The sequence below is a fragment of the Plecotus auritus genome, assembly GCF_963455305.1.
Source record: "Plecotus auritus genome assembly, chromosome: 2".
NCBI lineage: Eukaryota > Metazoa > Chordata > Mammalia > Chiroptera > Vespertilionidae > Plecotus > Plecotus auritus.
The window spans coordinates 30,581,188-30,596,097 of record NC_137771.1 but is presented as its reverse complement, the minus strand read 5'-3'; the positions used below and the strand labels follow the sequence as shown (position 1 = coordinate 30,596,097).

General features: G+C 39.8%; 2 pseudogenes across 2 annotated transcripts; one reads left to right on the top strand and one right to left on the bottom strand.

The window, feature by feature from the left end:
• Positions 1-2,308: 2,308 nt before the first annotated feature.
• LOC308242713 (mitochondrial import inner membrane translocase subunit Tim8 A-like) lies at positions 2,309-2,966 on the bottom strand (annotated as a pseudogene). Its single transcript has 2 exons — positions 2,901-2,966; positions 2,309-2,601 (listed from the first exon to the last, which is right to left on the bottom strand). The product of its transcript is annotated as a mitochondrial import inner membrane translocase subunit Tim8 A-like (transcript).
• Positions 2,967-8,057: 5,091 nt separating this feature from the next.
• On the top strand, positions 8,058-8,671 carry LOC308242712 (large ribosomal subunit protein eL15-like; annotated as a pseudogene). Its single transcript has one exon. The product of its transcript is annotated as a large ribosomal subunit protein eL15-like (transcript).
• The last annotated feature ends 6,239 nt before the right edge of the window (positions 8,672-14,910 follow it).

Here is a 14,910-nt window from a genome sequence, read left to right as displayed (position 1 = left end):
AGCCCAATGGGCCGGATCCGGCCCAGGGGCCGTAGTTTGCCCACGGCTGGATTGGAACTATGATAGACCCTTTACATGCATTTTCATTTAATCCTTAGAGTGAAACTATGAGGTGGTCATCCCCATTTTAAAGGAGAGGAAACAGAGGCTCAGTAGTATGAGAGTAGTAGAGTCAGGATTTGAACCCAGAGCTATCTGGCTCTAAGCTTATCTTCAAAGAACTAGTAACCCATCAGTTTACATTGACATAAGAATTGTAGCTTACTGGGTGCTAGTCACTGCAAGTGGGTGTATTTACATCCAAGTACCACTTCAGGAAACCTTTCAAACCTTATTAGAGACACAGCTGAGGTTTGAACCTACACACACAAAATCCCAAAGAATTCTCTATTTTTTTTCTGCAGTCACAAACAGTCCTAATAGTCTTTGCTGCATGAGGGAGCAGGAGGCAGAAAATCGCTTTGTTTTGCAACCAAAAGAGGGGTGGGGGAGACCCTGTGGTAGACCATATTATTGTTTCCAAACATTTACTGTGCCTCTCAGGGGCAGATTGTACTTCCCTACTCCATCAACAGCAGGCTTGGTTATGTGCCTTACAAATGAAATGTGAGCAGCTGTAGGAGCCACTTTAAGAGTCTGTGTACCTCACCATGTTTTCCTTTCCTGCTGCCCTGATAACCAGCAACATTCAAGATAGAAACTAATCAATCTGCTTGGGTCCCAGAGTGAAGACTGTGCAACAAAGCCACGGCTGACGTGGGCGGGACACACAGCACAAGTGAAAGAAACTCCTCTTGCCGATTGGGCCACTCTGAATTGGGAATTGCCACCATAGAGTAACAGAGCCTATCCTGACCAATGCAGACCCTTTCTGAATTTGTATCTGTTGGTGATCCAGACTTCTGGTGTCATCCCTAGGTAAAAGAGGTTGCTTGGGAAGTCTGAGAAGATGTAGAAAACTGGATGATTGGTGCAATGTAGTAAAAGGCTTTCACATTGAATTTGAAACTCAGTCCTGATCTGGGGACTCAGACAAGCCATTTTAGGATAGGTACCATAGACCATGTCATGTGCCAAAGGAGCCTGAAAGTTACAAGTTTCAAAGAAGGTTAAAATATAGTCCCTGTTCTTGAGGCAAAGGCCATCCTCATTCATCGTTTTAACCTTGTAGAAGCTTTTATTTCAGTGATCGAAAGAATGCAGTACATGGCATTTATACTGATTAACATTAGGCATGCACCTTTGAAACTGCTGTTTTTGACAGGTCTAAATGTTTACAACGTATTTAGACACATCTTTGAATTTCTTGGACCCTGATATACAGATAAGTTAACTACTTCCTTGTTAAGTAATGAGAATTATGTTCACTGGCTTGATTCCTTTATAATTAAAGGCCTCTAGATATTCAGGCTGCCTGTACCTCAAGACCATACTTTATTTAGATATTTAAGTAAATCATAGTACAAAGAAGGGAGATAATTTAGAAAGCTGAACTGTATTATATGAACATTCCATAGATTTTTTTCTAGCACTGATGCTCAAAACACTAGATAAGGAGGCCTACAGTTACATACCAAATTACTCTTCCCCCACTGCTGCCCTTTCTGAGAGATACAAAGATGTGTGTATCAATGTCCCCAGAGATCCAAAATGAATCCCTGCAAATGACAGATTTTACCCATGTGGTCCCACTATCAACTTATAGGGAGCAGATAATGGGACTTTAAGAAAAATATAGTCCCACATACAGTAATATGCAGCTAGTAAAGTTTTCTATTCATCTGTTCATTGTTTTCACAAAATTAAAATTAAAAAACACAACTGCCCTAGGTGGTTTGGGTCAATGGATAGAGCGTAGGCCTGCGAACCAAAGGGTCCCGGGTTCGATTCCAGTCAAGGGCATGTACCATGGTTGCAGGCTCCTCCCCAGCTGGGACCCTGGTCAGGGGCAAACAATCGAAGTGTTTCTCTCACATCGATATTTCTCTGTCTTTCCCTCTCTATTCCACTCTCCCTAAAAACTAAGGGGAAAATATCCTCAGGTGAGGATTAACAACCACAACAACAAAAAAAACCACACAATAAAAAAAAAAAAAAAAAAAAAAAAAAAAAAAAAAACCACACAACCTAATACATATGACCCTCAGACCCCAAACACTCAAAAAAAAAGGTCCTTCTCAGGTGACAGGATGTCCCAAGAGTGACAAATGTGGGAGCCAACCCCCCAATAGCCTTTTCTCCTTACCATTCCACCTACCACTCTTCATTTCTTGAACTACTTTCCTTTTCCAAAAAGGTAATGCTGCAATCAGTCAGAAAGGCTTTCTGAGAAGACTGACTTGGATTTCTGGTCTGTTCCAGTCGATTCAAGATGAATTGGCTCTTCTCAATAATACACTCAGCGCAGTTTATAAAACAGGCCTGACCCGACTGTCCAACTTTGGCCCAGGCTTGTCCATGCGCTTCTCCCAGCAAAGTTCTGTCATCTGTTGCACCAGCTGCTGGGAGCGCTACTTCTGAGTCTCCACCTCGATGAAATGCTGCAGCTGCCGGTCTACCGGAGCCCAAACCCACAGCGGAGGAAGCGGAGGAGGAATCCGTCTCAGCGCAACCACAGGTGCCAAGACATGCTCCAACTCAGAGACCTTCACGGGTCTGCGTCCTCATTCATTTTTAAACCCAGAGCCCTACTGTACCGGATGGCTGGCACCCACTAGGCACTTAATACATTTTTATAAAAATTTTGTTAAACTAATGCTACGAAATGATCTAGAACCATAACTCAGGTTTCCTAACACCCCACAAAAGCTTTTCCTGTTTTATGGGTTAAGGGTTCTTGGAGGGAAAGATTATAGTAATATTAGTTCATTTTTACATAATACTTTACAATTTATATGTACCTCATTTATTTGAAATGCCACACCAGTGAAAAATATCTGTAACATCAGGATCACAGGCTGGAGCATAGTAAGCATTCAATAAAAGCCCATGAAACTTCTCTGAGGAAACTACAAGGGATAGAAAACCTTGAAAGCCAGGGGACTTGGCAATGAGAAATCTAGCCCAAGTGCACTGTGGATCACGTTTTTTTAATGGGACCCAATTAAGAGAAGATGCAAGTGAAGGTTAAACTCAGACAAAGTTGCAGGAGTCTAAGGCTGAGCACTTGCTAGACATCGCCAAAGAATACAGGGCAGTAATTTGAAAACTTTCCATGGAACATCCTTGAAGAAAACATTGAAGACAGTCCTGAACATGAAGTTAGACTACAAATCTGTGGATCAGTCCTTCAAAATCAGAAAGACATTCAACCTGTTATTACTACTATTCACTTAAAAAGTTAAAATATTGCAAAGGCAACATGCATCTAATTCTGAGGTGTTGGGCATTATTAGAATACCCTAAAGGCTAACACAAAGCAGAGAAATGAAGAGTTATTTAGTAAACCTACTAGGGTTAACCTTAATAGGTTAACATAACCAAACTGAATACATGTACAAAAAGATTCCTCCCCCTTCCCCCCAGGAGATGCATTGGAGTTTCTTTCTTTTTTTTTTTTTAAATATATTTTATTGATATTTCACAGTGAGGAAAGGAGAGGGATAGAAAGCCAGAAACATCGATGAGAGAGAAACACCCATCAGCTGCCTCCCGCACACCTCCCACCGGGGATGTGCCCGCAACCAAGGTACATGCCCCCGACCGGAATCGAACGTAGGACCCTTCAGTCCGCAGGCCGACGCTCTATCCACTGAGCCAAACCGGATTCGGCTGGAGTTTCTTTTTTAAAAAATAATAATAATACCAGAAATCCACCCTGCCAGAGTAGCTACTTTGGTTAGAGCATCGTTCTGATACACCACAGTTGCTAGTTTTAATCCCTGGTCAGGGCACACACAAGAATCAATGAATACATAAATAAGTGGAACAACAAATCAATGTTTCTCTCTCCCTTCCTCTCTCTCTAAAACCAATCAGTCAAGAATTTTTAATGTTTTTTTAAATGTAAAGAATAACAGAAATCCTGGCAACTGAAATATTGAAGATGAACTGACATGATATATAGGATTTGCTTTACAATATTCCAGGAAAGATAATGTGTGGGAGAGCTATGAAACTATCCTGGAAAATGTTGGTGTCCATAGAAGTTCAGAGGAGGGAACAATGACTTCTCTCAGGAGCAAGGAATGAAAAACAGCCTAAAAGTGGGAGATCGTTGTCCCCATTTTACAAGTAAACTGAGGTCACGTTGCTAGTAAAGATTTAAGCCTCAATCATATGACTTCAAAATCCTTTCTTTTGCTAATACCCCACACTGATTGTCTAAATATGTTTTCTCAGATTCTGATACTTTAATCAGAAGAGTTATTTTTCTATTTAATGGAAACTTATTTGCAATCCCTATATATCTTCTACCTTTCCACTTTTGAGCAACTATTTTGAATACTTCCTGATGCAGGAAGTTGTTATAATTTCATTTACTCTGAATTCATTATCCACCTACGGCTTGCTCCCACTATTCAGCTTAGTAGAATGAATGTGGAATGTTTCATTTTACAATGATTCTGAAAGCAAGAGGCCTGTGGGCATGTGTGCACGCACATATAAACACAGAGCTTATGTTTAAGTACCGAAGTACAGTTTTTCCTTTTTAACCTTTTATTTTTTTAATATATTTTTATTGATTTCAGAGAGGAAGGGAGAGGGACAGAGATAGAGTGTCATTGATTGGCTGCTTCCTACACGCCTCACACTGGGGATCAAGCACACAACCCAGGCATGTGCCCTGACTAGGAATCGAACTGTGAACTCCTGGTTCATAGGTTCTTAGGTCGACGTTCAACCACTGAGCCACGCCGGCTGGGCCTTTTTAACCTTTTAGCTGTTAATGCACTCTTTCCTTATCTAATCTATTTTTCTGCCCTGTTAAGTATATCTAAGTTTAACTCTCAAAGTGGGGTTTCTTGTTCTTTGCTACCATGAACCATGTCATCCTTGTGCTTATAAATTGTTTTTGAAATGAAATTTGCTAGAAATGCTGATGAGATGGCTACCCATTCATTCAGTAAACATTTGTCAAATGCTAACTCTAGGCTGGGTACTGTGCTCAGGGCTTGTAATACAAAGATAAAAATAGTAGCTAGAGGGCAGCACAGCGTGAAAGTGATTAAGAGAGTAGGTGCTAGTGATAACAAGTGAAGGATAGTGATAAATGGTTAGAGTGTGGGCTCCCTTGCCTGGGGTTAAATTCCAGCTCTTCCACTCACTAACTCAATGACTTTAGTTGGGCAAGTTGCTTAATCTCTCTGAGCCTCAATTTTCTCATCTGTAAATGGGGATAATAACAGTACTTACTCCGTAAGTATGTTGAACGTTCACTGAAACAAGGCACATGTAGAATGCTTAACACAGGCTTAGCACATAAGAAGTGTTATAAATGTGAGCACTTCCTATTCTCCTGTATGGTTCATAGAGAAAGGAGAATGGAGGATCCGACTGGGGAGGGAGGTTTCAAGGAAGAGTGTGCAAAAACAGAAACCTTTGAGCTCAGCCTCAATGGAGGAGTTCAGATTTATTGGGGCAAGGTAGGCAGGAGGGTAAATCAAAGTGTAAAGACCTGGCCCCGTTGTTCAAGGTGGGACATATTTGGAGAGCTCTTCCATCTCCGGAGCTCCCTCCCTAGATGGTGGGGGTGGGGTACGCTGAATCAGATGAGATCTGTTTGGCAACTATCACACCTCAACTCCTCTCTCTGCCCATTCCTCTTCACTTCACTCCCCCTTTAGGACTAATCACAAAAGCACACCTCTCCAACTCCCCAGAAAACTTCTTGCACATAAACTCCATCTTGGAACCTGTTTTTTCAAGGAGTCTAACCCATGACATTACGAATAATACTACTTGTAATTTGAAATAGAAAAATATATTTATGTGTACAATATAGAAACCTCAGTATGGAGGACTAGTTAGGGGAAATATGCATTAATTTATTCATTAAACCATCACAATGCATTTGTCCAACCTGTACTAAGGGGTGTGCTGTTTTTCCTTACATCTAAACATCTTTACTGTGTGAGCAGTCTTGGTTAAATGCACTTAAAGTTTTAAATATGATTTCTTAATCTTTTTCAAACTTTTTTTTTCTATGAAAAACTTCAAACAGATATGCAAATAGACAAATGATGCAATGAACTCACATATATCCACCATCCAGCTTCAAGTACTAGCTAAGGCTCCAATAACGTTCGTTCACATGCAGAAATTGAATGATATGTCCCTTGAATTTTTTAATTTCTAAATTTCTGCTCCACTCTTTTTTTCTTGCAATGTGTTTGCTGAAGAAGCTACATATTTTTCCTAAAGTATTTCCCACAAAACTGATCTTGCTAAATGCTTCTCTGTGATGATTTTTAACGTGTTCTGCCCTCTATGTTTCCTATAAATCAGAAGTTGGGCCTGGAGGCTGAATCAGATTCATGTGTGAGTTTTTTGGGGGCACAACTACTTTATTGGTAGTATGTTCTTCCATAAAGGAAGCACAAAATATCTGGTTATCCTATGTTCATAGCGGCACAATTCACCATAGCTAAGATTTGGAAACAGCCTAAGTGCCCATCAGCAGATGAGTGGATTAGAAAACTGTGGTACATCTGCACAATGGAATACTATGCTGCGGTAAAAAAGAAGGAATTCTTACCATTTGCAACAGCAAGGATGGAACTGGAGACCATTATGCTAACTGAAATAAGCCAGTCAGAGAACAATAAATACCACATGATCTCACTCACGTATGGAATATAATGAACAACATAAATTGATGAACAAAAACAGATCCAGAGACAGAGAAGCATTGATCAAACCATCAAACCTCAGAGGGAAGGTAGGAGAGGGTGGGGGGAAGGGGGAGAGATCAACCAAAGGACTTGTATGCATGCATATAAGCCTAACCAATGGACACAGACAACAGGGGGGTGAGGGCATGAGTGGGGGGGGGTACGGGGCAATGAGGGGATAAGGAAACATATGTAATACCTTAATCAATAAAGAAATTTTAAAAAATATATCTGGTTATCTAGTCTCTTAATTAGCATAACGTAGATTGCAAGTTAAGATTTGCAAAGGAGACTTGACTTGGGGTGGTGGACACACAATGCAATATACAGATTATGTATTATAGAATTGTACACCTGAAACCTATATAATTTTATTAACCAATGTCACCCCAATAAAATAAAAAAGAGGAGAAAAAATAATTGCAGCTGATATATGGTTGGGCAACTAATCTATAAGGACCCTGAAGATTAAATTGAGTCCAACTGTTATCCTATAATCTGTCATCATTAACTTATTATTCATCAAGTATTCCTAAGTGCTAACCATGGCATCTGGGACTGGTCTGGGCACCATCTTGTAAAAATCAGGATCATTGATTGAGTCCATACTCTAGGCCACCTACTTTATTTAGCTTATATGTAATCATCATAAGCAACTCCACAGTGCAAGTTTTATCCTACCATTTTATAGAAGAAAAAGAAATCAAGGAGATAAAATGACTTTTCTAAGGCCAAACCACTGGCAAATGCCAGAAGCAGAGGTGGTATATAAAGAAAGACCTAGCCCTAACTGGTTTGGCTCGGTGGATAGAGCATCGGCCAGAGGACTGAAGGGTCCCAGGTTCGATTCCAGTCAAGGGCATGTACTTTGGTTGCAGGCATGTCCCCAGTGGGGAGTGTGCAGGAGGCAGCTGATCGATGTTTCTCTCTCATCGATGTTTCTGACTATCCCTCTCCCTTCCTCTCTGTAAAAAATCAATAAAATATGTGTGTGTGTTTTTAAAATAAAGATGTTTAGTTTTTTTTTCACTAACCCCAAGTCTTTTGAAAACACAACTGAATTGTAGGAATTATCCCTGCCTTCAATAGGATTACATCTGTGTAGGAAAAAAGAGATAAATTACTAAAAGAATTAAAGACTATCAAATAAAATCCCTATATAGAACATGAACAATGAAAATGTGTGCAGCTTTCCATCTGGCCACAGCCATCAGGTAAACCAAGATGGGCGCTTACAAATACATCCAGGAGATATGGAGGAAGAAGCAGTCCGATGTGATGCGCTTCCTTCTCAGAGTGTACTGCTGGCAGTACAGCCAGCTCTCTGCGCTCCACAGGGTCCCCCTGCCCCACCTGGCCCGACAAAGCGTGCAGGCTGGGCTGCAAGGCCAAGCAAGGTTATGTCATATATCGGATTCGTATGCGCTGTGGTGGCCCAAACACTCTGTTCCTCAGGGTGCGACCTATGGCAAACCTGTCCATCACAGTGTTAACCAGCTAAAATTTGCTGCAAGTCTTCAGTCTGTTGCTGAGGAATGAGCTGGACGCCACTGTGGGGCTCTGAGAGTTCTGAATTCTTACTGGGTTGGTGAAGATTCCACGTACAAATTCTTTGAGGTTATCCTCATTGATCCATTCCATAAGGCTCTCAGAAGAAATCCTGACACCCAGTGGATCACCAAACCAGTCCACAAGCACAGGGAGATGCGAGGGCTGTCATTTGCAGGCCGCAAGAGCTGAGGCCTGGGAAAGGCCACAAGTTCCACCACACTATTGATGGTCCTCGCCCTGCCGCTTGGAGAAGGCGCAATACTCTCCAGCTCCACCGTTACTGCTAATATAAGTAATGTTTGTAAAATTCTTACCTTCTTACCTAATAAACAGTTTAGGACAGTCAAAAAAAAAAGGAAGAAAGAAAGAAAAAGAAAATGTGTGCATTTTCCAAGTGGTGATTGCTATAAATGAACAAGGAGGAGGGGGCACATCAATGTTGGTTGAAGTTTCCAGGGGAGGCTTCATCAAGCAATGAGGAAATTATTGCAAATATAAAAGCGTTACCAATGAGCAAAGGGTCCTTTGCACAAGCATCTTCTCCCTTGGGATCCATGTCACACCGCCACAAAGATTTCATCACCATGGCAACTGGTCATTGGACCAAAGAAATAATCAGTTGTCATGGTAACATCATCTCCATCTTACTCCCACCAGGCACCTGTTCCAAATCATCACATCCTCCAACAACCCCATGCCACCTTAGTGCTCCTTTCTTCTTTCCCCTAGTCACCCTGTTAGCTTCAGCCACCTTGTTTGAGTCCCTAAATTGAAGGCTAGATATGTATATGAGGCTACTGAAGCCAGAGCAAAGGAAAGTGACTTTGTAGTGTAGAGCTTCACTACAGACAGGGAGAAAGCCTCTAAAATGTAAGAGTTGAATGAGCCAGATCATTGAAGAAAGAGAGCATGTGATGCTTTCCGGCCACACACATACCCATGTTTCCATAGGTATAATTCCTTTGGATTTTGAAACATTGCACTGTCTGGATTCTCCTCCTATTTCTGTCTATTCCTTCATTGGCTCCTTTTAGTTCTTCTGTCTCTGAAATGCACATATCTCTCAAGGCCCCACCCTTTGTGTCTGCTCTCTCTCCAAACTGCACTATCCAACACAATAGCCACTAGCCATGTGATGGTTATAGAGCCCCTGAAATTAATTATAGATCTGCTGAACTGAGATGTGCTGTAAGTACGAAATGCACACCAGATTTCAAAGATTTCATATCCCCCAAAGTGTAAAAATCTCATTAATAGTGTTTATAGTGATTGCACGTTACAATGATAATAATTTGGGTATGTTGAGTATAATAAAATACATTGTTAAAATTCAATGTCATCTGTTTCTTTTTGATGTGGTTACGGAAAAATTTGAATTGTAAATTCGGCCCACATTCATGGTTTGTGTTATGTTCCTATTGGACAGCACTGCTCTAAACTTCCTCCCTAAAGCCATCTTACCCGTGCTGTAGGTGGATAGAGCATCCTCTTTGAAATGATTCCAGGATCCTAAATCCCAGCCTCTTTTCTGAGATCCAAATCCACATTTCCAATGGCCTCTGGCCCTTGCATAGATAACCACAGGTTCCTCCGTTCAGCATGAGCAAAGCCATGAGCTCTCCCTCAAAATCTGTTCTTCCTTTTGATCAGCTTCACTAGCCTTTTGTACTACTTTCTTATTGCTGCAAATTACTACAAACTTGGTGGCTTAACACAACACAAATTTGTTAGCTTCCAGTCCCGCAGGTCAGAAGTCTGAAATGGGTCCACTGAGCTAAAATCTAAGTATCGCAGGGCTGCATTCCTCTGGGGGCTTTTAGGAGAGAATCCATTTCCTCGCTTTTTCCAGCTTCTAGAGCCGCCAGCATTCTTTGGCTTGTGATCCCCTTTTTATTTTCAGAGCCAGCAATGACTGGTCCAGTCTTCCTCATGCTGCATCACTCTGGTATTGACTCCTGCTTCCCTCTTTCTAAGGACCATTGTGATTACACCGGACCCATCCGGATAGTCTTTCCATTTTAAGATCAGCTGATTAGCAACTTTATTTCCATCTTCAATCTTAATTCTCCCTTATTTAGCATAACATATTCACAGGTTCCAAGGATTAGGGTACAGACATCTCATCCAAAAGAGCTGGGCAGAGAGGGGGAATCTGTGTGCAAGGCCAACAAGAAAATAAATGCTCATCAGAGCAGATCAGAGTATAGTTCTCATTGCTTTCAAGGAGATTGCTGACTTATAGGGAGCAGTTAAAGGGTTGGCTGGTATGGACATCAGTGGTCTAACACCTTTCATAGTTCACTGCAGAATCTACTCTCCTAAGACTCTTTCCTGATCACTCCTTTCCCCCAGTCACACCTTCCTTCCATGTTAGCTTTCGTAAATCCTTGGACACCTATCTTATTCGTTTTGTATGATGTTGACATAGGTAAGCTCTTGGTCTGAACCTCTCTATTAGGTTGGAAAATATTTTGTGAACAGGAGCTATTTGTTTTACCTTTGTATTTAACCATGATGCCTAACATGGCACACAATGTATAGTAGTTTCTCAATATATATATATTGATTTTAGAGAGAAAGGAAGAGGAAGAGACAGAAACATCAATGATGAGAGAGAATTATTAATTGGCTGCCTCCTGCACACCCCCCTCTGAGGATAGAGCCCCCAGCATGTGCCCTGACCGGGAATGGAACCATAACCTTCTGGTTCATAGGTTGATGCTCAGCCACTAAGCCACTCCAGCCGGGCTATGAACACTTTCTTAATTGAATTCCATTTAACTGATATGCTCCATTCTGTCTTAAAAGAACCACCAGTGTGATTCTTATAGGTAATGGGCTACTGTGCACTTGAGTTTTATGCTCATCCAGGGTCATTTGTATTTTATTTCATAACCTATTGATGCCAGGTATACTTGATATTATAACCATATAATTTAATTTGAAATTATATAAAACAATCTAATATAAATGTCAAAAGAATGAGTATTGTTTCCACAAAGACTAAGTTGAATATCCTGGAAATTCAAATGTACCACTTGAACAGATTAAGTTAGAAAAAAATGATTATTCCAATAAATGCAAAAAAAGTATCAACAAAGTTTAACACTCATTCGTGATTTTTTAAAAACCTTTAAAACTGGGTTTAGAAGACCACTGTCTTCATGTACACATATACACACACAGAGAGAGACTTGAATAAATGGAGAGATCTACCAGGGTCGTGAATTAGAAGAGGCAATATCATAAAATGTAAATTCTTCCCAAGTTAGTTCTTAAATTCATTATAATTCTAAAAAAAATCCAAATATGACTTTTTGTGAAACAAAACAGACTGATCTTAAAATTCATATAAAAGAGAAAAAGGACAATATAATTTTGAAGATATAAAACAAAATAAAAGACTATCGCACCAGATATCAACTTAATTTAAAGTTATAGGATTTAAGATGGCATGACATTGGCTCAGGGATAGACAAATGGTGAATGGAACAGAAAAGAGACCTCAGAAAGAGGTATATGAACACTTGATATATTCAAAGGTGGCTTTACAAATGTGGGGGTGGGGAAGAATTAAGTGTTTAGTAAATGAGAAAATTGGTTATACATGATTCAAATAATACATCTGGACCCACCTGGTTCCTGGGAACCCCAGTCATACTGCTATTTCTTCACCTCCTAACACGTCCAGCTGTCTCAGTCTCCTCACAGAGGGAGAGCCCGGCTTTGGCGTGGCTTCTGTTGCTCCTAATACAGAAGACACATGGCTCTGGTGCTTTGATAACACTCTACCAAACTCATGGAGGACATGGCTCTTCCATCACTTTCAGGCTCAGCTAAAGCATCAAGCATTACATAACAAACAGCACCAGAGACTGGTTTGCCCATTTGCTACACAGAGAAAGTATGTAACTCAACCCACAAGTGAATTAACTTCCAGTAGAACAAACTTCAGCCCAGAACAGGGAGGAGAAAAGAGGGGCCAGCAGATTGTTCACCCTTCCTCCTCTGAGGGACTCTTCTGAGGTGTAGTACTTGCACCTGTAGTACAGAACCTGTCGGGAAGATGTCCTGGGTGACCAAGGCTAGATTCCCTTGGGAAGCTGTGTCCTGCTTTGTAACATATCAACTTGCATTTGCTTTCTTTTCTTCTATGTCTCACTTCCCTTTTCCCTGACTCTTGCTGCCCTGGGATCTTTCCTCTCAATATCTTGACATGTAGGTGGTGCCTAAGGCTCAGTTTTTCAAAAAACCTGGGGTGAGACAGTTATAAATACCAAAAAAAAGAGAAAGCTATGTGCCTCCACCCACACCATACCAAAACTATATCTAAGTGGAATAAAGACCTAAATATGAAAAATAAAACATTGTAAAGCATTTTGAAGAGAATGCTAGGAGAACCTGTCAGAAGAAGAAACAAGTATTTCTTCAAACCCAAAAGCATAAATCATGACAGAAAATATTGACAAATGTGATTACCTATAATTTAAAAACATTTATTCAACAAAAGATGATGTGAACAAAGCTAAAATACAAGCTGCAGGCTGAGAAAGATATTTGCAATTCATTTAATTGACAAGTATAGGTATTCAGAATTTAACAAAACTCTTACAAATCAAGAACAAAAGGTAAACAACAGAGACAAGAGCAAAGGACAGAAACAAGCTGTTCCTAGAAGGGACTTCTGAATGGCCAATGACCATGAAAAGATAAAGAACCTCATTATTGGTCAGGCAAGTCAAAATAAAACCACTTGAGATACCATTTCACAATCATCTAATTGGGAAAAAGTGGAAAGGAATAATAACATGAATGTTGGATGTGGAACAATAAACTCTCACACAAGTCTAGTGAGAGCTAAATTGTTACAACCATATTAGAAAATAATTTTACAAGATACTTGTAAAGATGTGCATACCATTTGACCCCCAAATTCCATTTCTTGTTATGTTTGCTAGACTAAAGAAACTCTCTCTCCATTACACACACACACACACACACACACACACACACACACACACACATCTATGAAGGAATGATCACTGAAGTGTTGTTTGTAATAGAAAAAAAGAAAATAACTCAAATATTCAACAAGAGAAAATATAAATAAGTGTTGGAGTATTTTAAAAATGGAGTACTATGCAGAAGTTTATCTTTTATTTAATTTTTAGAGAGAGAGAGAGAAACATTGATTTGTTTTGCATTCATTGGTTGATTCTTGTATGTGCCCTGACCGGGGATTGAACCCACAATCTTGGTGGTATTGGGACAACACTAACCAACTGAGCTACCCAGCCAGGGCCTACTATGCAGCAGCTTAAATAATAAACTAGAGCTACATATATCAACAAGGATAAATCCCACACATGATGAGAGAAAAAAATCAAGTTGAAGAATAATACATACAGTATGATACCATTTACATAATTCAAAATATGACAAACAAAACACAGCCATATATTTATGGCACACATATGGAATACATATAAAGACACATATGGGAAAGCTAAACACTGGATTCAGGATAGTTGTTATAAATGGGGATAATGGGATAGAAATCAAATCAGCATGGAGTGTACACAGGTTTCAACTCACCTGTAATGTTTACTCCTTTTTAAAAAAAATCAAAAGCAAGTATGGCAGAATGTTAGCGTTCATACAGTTGAACGTGGGAACAGGTGTTCCTTCTGTTCTTTTTCTTGTATGTCTGCAATATTTCATTAATTTTTTTAATTAAGTGAAATGCTTTCAAAAGACTTAATAAAGGCTGAGTTACTAAAAACAACAACAACAAAACGCCATTGAAATAAGTATGGGCAAATAAATATATTGTAAAGAGTTGATAAATAATTCTAAGTAATTTAAAGCCCTGCACACAGGTTTCTTTCCAAGGTGTGTTTACTAGTAAGCTGTTGCTCCACTTGAAAGAAACCCAAACTGGGAATCATAAAAATGCATAGGGTGAGTGTGGTTTGTTCAAGAAAGATAATTCAGAGCTCCAAATAGTGTCCAATTTTTATTTACAACCTGCCTTACATAAAAATTTGGTGAATGAATGTGTTTAAATATGTTTGAAGTTAAAGTAACTATTTTAAATGAGTATAGATCACATTTTGTGATTTCCTACTTTAATAGAATTTTTCCATTTCGGATCCAAAACCTGTTGGATACGAAGTCTTCTACTGAGGAGATTCCAAAACGGCGGCAGAATAAGTGGAAGCTACACTGACACTCTCCCAAGACCAAATTGCAATTACAACTAAAATACAGAAAAACCATCCTGAACGGCCAACTGAAACTGCGTCTGACATTGTGCCGCACTAGAGATTGGGATCTACCTAATACATAGACACAAACACAAACAGGCAGCCAAAGTGAGGAGACAAAAAACAAGCCCCACATCAAAGAACAAGAGAATTCTCCAGAAGAAGAGCTAAATGAAATGGAGATAAGAAATTTGTCAGGTATAGAGTTCAGAATAATGATGGAGAGGATGCTCAACAGCATGAGAAAAAATATGGTAACT